Source organism: Canis lupus, chromosome 3, assembly GCF_011100685.1.
Source record: "Canis lupus familiaris isolate Mischka breed German Shepherd chromosome 3, alternate assembly UU_Cfam_GSD_1.0, whole genome shotgun sequence".
Lineage (NCBI taxonomy): Eukaryota > Metazoa > Chordata > Mammalia > Carnivora > Canidae > Canis > Canis lupus.
Genome location: NC_049224.1, coordinates 59375168 through 59383206, shown reverse-complemented (window position 1 = coordinate 59383206; position 8039 = coordinate 59375168). Strand labels below are relative to the sequence as shown.

Below are 8039 nucleotides of genomic sequence, written 5' to 3'. Positions count from 1 at the left end.
TTTTTTTTGGTTTGCTTTAATTGAAAGATGACGTGGGGAATAGAGGTGAGGAAGTACTGTGGTCAAGGCCTAGCGCTAAGGGAACAGTTGCTGCAGAGCACGTCATTGGAGTGGAGCTCCCACAGGCAGGGCATTTGTGTCACATCACATCCTCTCCCTGCCCATCCGGCTCCCTGCCTCCCTACGGCACGCTGACCCATTTTCTCTCCGGAAGCCTTCCTTGTACCACCTGCTGCTGTGGGCACCTCTCACCCAGAACTTTCCTTCCTAGCCCCTGGTGCAATCATGATGAAATCACTAGTTGGATTATTTTTCTTGAACATCTGTGTCCCACACACAGGTGAGCTCCACGCGGCATGCCCAGGTGTGTTGTGGCCACGACTCATATATGCTCAGTAAAGATTTGTTGAACAATTGCTTATAGGAGAGTGTGTGTATGTGTGTGTGCATGTGGAAGAGAGGAAACAGTGTGGGCAAGTGTGGGCCAAGGAACACTGAGGGGCAGAGGCAGCCCTGCCTGGGGGCGCTCAGGGCATGGCACCCCACACTGAGGTATACTGAGCCTGGGACTGCCCCACATGCTTTACCTTTACTCTTGCACACCTAACCAAGATCCATGAGGAAGATGCCTCCATCACTCCCTTTAGGGACCAGGAAACAGGCCGAGGGAATTGAGGCTGCATCTTAGCTCAGCTTACCCCAGGCTTGCATCCCCTGGGCTTTTGGTTGAAGCACTTAAAAGCCTACCCAGGGTCAAGAGGCAAGGACATGGACTCCACCTCTCAACGCAAGGAGTAGTAAGAAATTTTGGAGTTATGTTTTAAAAACCACTAGTATACATATTTCGATCAATGAAAAAAATATCTGAAATTTAACTGAGTTCTTACTCTGAACCAGGCACTGTGCTAAGTCTACTTATATAGATAATATGACATAAAATATACATTTTTGTTTTGTTTTAAAATGTTTTATTTTTTAAAAATAGACTGGAAATAAAAAAGAATGAAATGTCTTATTTTTAATATATTTTTAAAGTATAATTGACAATTCGTCTCAGTGATTCAACAATTGTATACCTTACTCAGGGCTCGACAAGTATGGCACCATCTGTCACCATGCAACATTATTACAATATTATTAACTATATTCCCCACACTGTACTTTTCATCTCTGTGCTTTATCTACTTTATCACTGTAAGTTTGTGCCTCTTCATCCCCTTCACCTGTCCCTGCCCCCTGCCATCAGTGTATTCTCTATGAATCTGTTTTTATTTTTGTTGTTTGCTTGTTTCTTTTGATTTTCAGATTCACATGTAAGTGAAATCATATGGTATTTGTCTTTCAACATCGACTTATTTTACCCAACCTAATATCCTTTAGATCCACCCACATTGTTGCAAATGGCAAGAGTTCGTCCTTCTTTATGGCTAAGTAATATTCAACTGTGTGTATATGTATCTCACATTTTCTTTACCCATTTGTTCATCAGTGGACATTTCATTTGCTTCCATACCTTGATTACTGTAAATAATGCACTACACATAAGAGTGCAGAGAGATCTTTTTGAAAGAGTATTTTCATTTTCTTCAGGTAAATACCCAGCAATGGAGTTAAAGGATTATACGATACTTCTGTAAAATACACATTTATATTTGACATTTTAAAAAAATGTAAAAGTAAAAAAAAAAAGTAAAAGTAAAACCATGCAGATGAAAGTTACAGGGGTCATGCTTTCTGCTGAAAGCATATGTTGGTCGTGGTGATGTTGGGGATCGGGGCGCCCTCTGGCACCCACGGCTCCCCAGGCTGGGGCAGGCGGCCCAGCCCAGCTCTAGCAGCTGGCCGGCTACAGGCCGCTCCCACCCTATCTCAGGCCTCTGAGCTTCTCTCCTCCGGATCCACCGTATGGGTCTTTGAGAATCAGAGCCCTCCTGCCCCTTCCATTGCCAACTGCCAGGCCAGGGCCTCCTACACACCCGTGGGGGTGTTTCTACAACAGGAAAATGGGTCGGATGTCCAAACATGAGTCTCAAGCCACCCTGAGCACCCAGAGGTGGGAGGGAAGGACTGCATGGTGAGCATTCAGGGCCACGCAGTGACACTGAGTAACTGCTGGGCTGGGGGACAGAGCTTCCTTTGTCCTCAACCGGCCAGGGGGATGCCTCCCCTGAGAGGCTGGTGACATAGCGTTCCCTCAGAGGCAGGAGGACAGGGCTGCAAGCTACAGTTCACAGTTTCCCTATTCCAACTGGATGGGGAAGATGGGCATAAAGGACATCTGGCAGGGACTGGGGCCTGGAAAGAGAAGGGTCTGCAAGGCCAGACTCTGGTCCAGGTAGATGACTTGACCATTGTGCTGGCAGGGTGTCCATGAAGTCAGGCTTGGGAAAGGCACCTTGATGCCTGGGAGGAAGAACAAGATGAGGGCTGTGGGGATGGGGAGAGGGGGCTGACATCAAGGATGATTAGAAAGGGCCTTGGCAGTGCTTGAGCATGGGGGCCTTGGCTATGGGTCAGTGTTGAATTTCTGGTGGAAGGTGGTACTGTCACTGAGATGGGAGCCCAGGAGGAGGAGCAGGCTGGGGCCCCTGGCCTGTTGTCCCTGCCATTTTGGAGATGTTTGAGACATCCGAGAGAAATCACCAGGAAGGTCTGGCAGGGACTGGAAGGATCTGGCCTGCAGGAGTGACCTGAAGGGCTTTCACCCCTCCTTGTCCTCAAGGCAGCAGCTTTCACAGGGCTTCAGGAGTCAGCAAGGACTTTCCAAGCAATATGTGGGTGCAGAAGGTTAAGGACCTCAATTTCCAGGTAGTCCCCTATTGGGAGGCCAAAGCATTGCTCCTTCCCCGTTTCTCCCCAAGCCCCCCACCCATGTCACCTGCTCTATGAGAGAAAAGCCTGACTCATCCATCCTGGATCACAATCCAAACCACAGTGTGGGCAGAGCCTCTTCAATCTAGGCACAGGGACAGGCTTTCCCCATCTTTATCCGTACATACTTCCAGCAGGGGCAGGACCAGAGATGGACTGGCTGCTGCGGCTCATGCCAGCCATTCCAGATTCACATATATCTGGAAAGAAAGAACTCTCAGGTTTTTTGTTTGGTTGTTTGGTTGTTTGGTTGGTTGGTTGTTTTTTAAGGAACATGAGTCTCTTTAAAAAAAAAAAACAAATTTAAGTAGCTCCATGCACAGCGTGGGGCTCGAACTCATGACTCCGAGATCAAGAATCACAGGCTCTAGGGGCACTTGGGTGGCTCGGTCAGTTAAACATCTACCTTCAGCTCAGGTCATGATCCTGGGGTCCTGGGATGGAGCCTCACATCAGGCTCCCTGCTCCACCTGCTTCTCCCTGTCCCTCTGCCTGCCACTCCCCCTGCTTGTGCTCTCCCTCTCTCAGTGTGTGTCAAATAAATAAATAAAATCTTTAAAAAAAATAAAAAATAAAAAGTCAACATCTACAGTACATTAGGAAATTTACAGTATTGGCAACTGTGTAAATTTAGTATGAAAAATTGAGAGTCCACTTAAAAATATACAACAGGGATGCCTGGGTGGCTCAGTGGTTGAGCGTCTGCCTTTGGCCTGGGGCGTGATCCTGGAGACCCGGGATCAAGTCCCACATCACGTTCCCTGCATGGAGCCTGCTTCTCCCTCTGCCTGTGTCTCTGCCTCTGTGTGTGTGTGTGTCTCATGAATAAATAAATAAAATCTTTTTAAAAAATAAATAAAATAAAATAATAAAATATACAACAGTACATCAGGGGTTCCCATCTTATTTTTTTTTTTTAAGGTGGGTGTGAACAAAAAAGCGTGGAGATCCTGACACAAAGGAAAGCCCTTCAAAAGTAAACCAGAGCAGGACCGAATCACTTCCCTTCATTTAGAACTGAGATTTGTGTTTGTTTTAAGCCACAGAAATGATATTCAGGTTGAGTGAGTGTTAGCTGAGAACATATCTGCAAAGAGCATTTGGAGGTCAAGGTCACCCCGCTCTGGGCAAGCCTGGCACTCTGGCAGCGCTGGTGGACCACGGGCTGGCTGTTGGCCTTCAGGGGGCCTGGCAGCAGGGTGGAAGGTTGCGGGCAGGCCAGGCGCTCCTCCCCAAAATAGGCAGAGCCCACAGAGGCCCTGGCTGGAGCCCTCACCCAACTCTTGCTGCAGTGGGCACACGTTGGGAAGATAACTGGCAAAAGACATACATACCCTTAAAAATCTGTCTCTATGAGATCCCCAGCAGCCACAAATGGGCATTATTCCTGAGTGCTTCCTCACTCTGTGCCAGCCACTGACCTAAGTGCTTTCTGAGTTAGGATGATGGAACCGGGTAGCCTGATTCCAAGCCACGTCGTGTATGAGCACAGGTGCAAACACAGACACATTCGAGACCAGGAAGCATTGATTTGATGCTTTGCAGTTTTACTTACAACTCTCTGATCTTGGGACACTGGGTGGCTCAGCAGCTGGGTGTCTGCCTTTGGCTCAGGGCGTGATCCCCTGGTCCTGGGATTGAGTCCCACACGGGACTCCCCACAGGAAGCCTGCTTCTCCCTCTGCCTGTGTCTCTGCTTCTTTCAGCGTCGCTCATGAATAAATAAATAAAATCTTTTAAAAAACAAACTACTCTCTGATCTTGGATAAGACTCTCTGACCCTATATCTTCATCTGCAAAATGGTTCTTAAGAGCTACCATACTGAACCTTCAGGCCCCAAATCCTCCCAGGCTGTGGTGACTGCTTTATGCTCAGAAAGGACTCTGCTATCATCAGAAAAGTTTGCACCTAAATTTAGAAGGCTGGAATCTCTATTTTGAAGTGTCAGACAAGATAACAAGGGAGGAGAGCCCACCCTGACTTCTGTGGCTGTTCTGGTTGGCTCTGCTTGGAGCACAGTCTGGTATTTTCCATGTCTGGGTGTTCCCAGATGCCACCTGGGGTCTAAGCAAACTTTTGTCCTGAACCCCAAATACCATAGAAGCTGCACAAGAGCTAGCAGCCATTCAGACGATCCCCTGATGGCCTCTTCTGGACATTTATGGTGAGTAGGTAGGAGCTGTGGGGCCTGCCTTAGAGAAATCAGGGCATGATGGGGGCGGTACAGTCAAAACTCAGAGGCCTGTGTCTCCTCCTGAAAAATCACCTACTCTGTCAACTTGGGCAGCTGGCTTAACCTCTCTGAGCCTCATTTCTTCACTCTGTTGTGCCCAGCCTTTCACTGGCCAATGCCGATTGGAGATTTAAGGATGACTCAAAAAGGCCCTTCTTCCAGGCACTCCCAGTTTCATGGGAGAGGCAGCTAAGGAAATAGACAGTAACAGGCACTGTGCTGGGGCATCAGGAGGACTTCCTGGAGGAGGTGAGGTCTGGGCAGCATTTTCCTCTTCTGTCAATTGAGAGGGTCATAATAACACTTTCTTTTTTTTTTTTTTTACAGAGTATGGTTTTATTTTATTATGAAAGTAATACACACTCCTGGTGAAAATTTCCAAGAGAACAGAAAGGTACTAAGTGCAAAGTGTCCCTGGCTCATCCCCAGAAGAAACTACCTATTGCCCACAGTATCTTGTGTCACCTTCCAGAAATGTTCTCCGTGAATGGAAACCCGAGTGAACAAAGCATAGAAGCCCAAATAAATGGTCACAACAGCTTCCACTTCTCAAGTGTTTACTAGGTGTTCCCTGATGGTATTTGCTCTTCTTGATTAACATCTCTTGGACATATTTCTATGTCCACAATCAGCTTTCCAAGATACTGAACGAGAAGCCTGGAGAAGCATAGGGAGCATGTGACTAGGCATCTCCCACTGCCTTCGTTAGTTAGCATGTGTCTGGCTCCCGCTGGAACTTCTCTGTGGTTGAGTTTCCAGGCCCTTGGCTTCCAGATGGAGAAACTGAAGTTGACAACATCGAAGTGGGGTGCTAAGGCTGCATGGTGACCAGAGGCAGTACCACGCCATGAATCACGGTGTGCGGCTTTGGGGCCTGCGGGAGGCCATGCTGTCTTCCGTCCTGGCTTCTGGAAGGATAAATATAACCCTGGCAAGCCGGAGCCGGTGTTGAAAGCAGAGACTTAGCCTGAGAGTGCAGGCCAAAGGGCGGCCCTGCCCTCCCCCCGCAGGGCTCAGACCCACTGCACTGACCTGTCTCTCCGCATTCAGGCCTCCAGCCAGCGTCTCCCATCCACCCAGGAGCTTGCACAGAACCAGGTCTGTCCCCAGATATGTCACTCGCAGTTTTCACCCTGTGATTCTACTTCTGGGAGTCAGGGTCATGGTGATGGCTGCAAACCTTGAGGTTTCTGTGGTGTGGGCTCCAGGGGACCCAGGAGGAAAAGCATTTGGGCTACTTTGATCATCAGTTGCTGGCTCTGTGATCCTGAGCCTGGCATTTTTCCTTCTTTCCTTTCTTGTTTTTTTAATTGAAGTGAAATTCATTATTTAAAAAAATCAACAGGGCTGCCCGGGTGGCTCAATGGTTTAGCGCCGCCTTCAGCCCAGGGCCTGATCCTTGGAGACCTGAGATCGAGTCCCACGTTGGGCTCCCTGCATGGAGCCTGCTTCTCCCTCTGCCTGTGTCTCTGCCCCTCTCTTTCTCTCTCTCTGTCTCATGAATAAATAAATAAAATTTAAAAAAAATCAACATTTGTTTGTTTTTAGAGAGCATGTGTGCGTGAAAGGGGGAAGTGGCAGAGGGACAGGGACAAAGAGCATCTCCACTGGGCATAGAGCCTGACACCCAATAGAGCCTGACACTCCACTGGGCATAGAGCCTGACACCCAATCCCCCCACCTCAAGATTATGACCTGAGCCCAAATCAAGAGTCTTGCGCTCAACCGAGTGAGGCACCAGCAGCCCCCCAAAATCAATTATGTTTAAATGGACAACTCACTAGCATCCAGTACATTCACAATTTTGTTTAACCACCACCTACATGTAGTTCTAAAGCATTTCCATCATCCCTAAAGGAGGCCCCATACTCAGTAAGCAATTACCCTCCCTCCCCCAGCCCCTGGTGGCCACCCATTGATGGTGTCCCCGTGGATCTGCCTGGCCTGGCATCTCATAGAAATGGATTCAGACAATACATGGCCTTTGGTGATTGGCTTTTTCCACTTGGTATACGTGTTCTATGTGCAACTACGTGGTAGTGAGCATCAGCGCTCCGTTCCTTGTTAAGACTGAGAGATCTTCCACCAGTGGGGATAGATTGCATTGTATTTGTCTATTGTTCTAGCAATGGACACGTGGGGGCTGTTTTCACCTCTGGACTCTTGTGCATGAGATTATTATGACACTCCACTTACGTCAGCCTCACTTGTCACGCCTGCAAAATGGGGACAAGAGAAGGACCTACCTCCTGGAGTTGCTGGGAGGCTGAGTGGATTATAGATATGAGGCCCTTACCTGGCACCTGGTGAGTCCTCCATTGTTGATTCTGTTGGGAGTTTGCTCACAATCTGACGTTTATTGAGCACCTACTGTATACCATGTTAAGCGCTTTACCTGTATTAATTCATTTATGCCAATGTTTTTCCTTCATTCATTAATTCCTCCAGCAACTCTACAGGGTAGGACCCCCTGGGCAATTCTACTGTACAGAAAGCTTGGGCCCTGAGAGGTCAGCTCAGGAGTTGTGTGTAGAGGCAGGACTTGAAGCAGCCGACCTGACCCTGAATCCCACATTCTTAATGCCTTTTTGGTTTATACTCATGGGGTCATTTACACAGCCATCCACTGGGATGTCTGTAGTCGTCACCTCTGGATTGGGGACTGTGGGGGATTTTCGCCTTCTTTTCCCCCCTGGACTCTTCCACATTTCAGTAATTGTTTTTGCAAAACGCAAATAATAATTTTGTAATCAGGAAATAACCACAAATATGACTTTAGATCATAACATATATGCTAAGTGAAAAGAGCCAAACACAAAAGTCCAGGTACAGCTTGATCCCAACAGGTCAAAACGCGCACAGAAAACAACCAGGGGGACTGTTCCTCAACATACTAATAAGGTTTGCTGAGCCACGTGGGATGATTCTGTGACG

The 8039-nt window shown here is 47.9% G+C and overlaps 1 long non-coding RNA gene across 1 annotated transcript; it reads left to right on the top strand.

The window, feature by feature from the left end:
* The first annotated feature begins 4854 nt into the window (after window positions 1–4854).
* On the top strand, window positions 4855–5650 carry LOC119870821. The gene is made up of 2 exons (XR_005356381.1): window positions 4855–5036; window positions 5433–5650. It is a non-coding gene; the product is annotated as an uncharacterized LOC119870821 (long non-coding RNA).
* Window positions 5651–8039: the final 2389 nt, after the last annotated feature.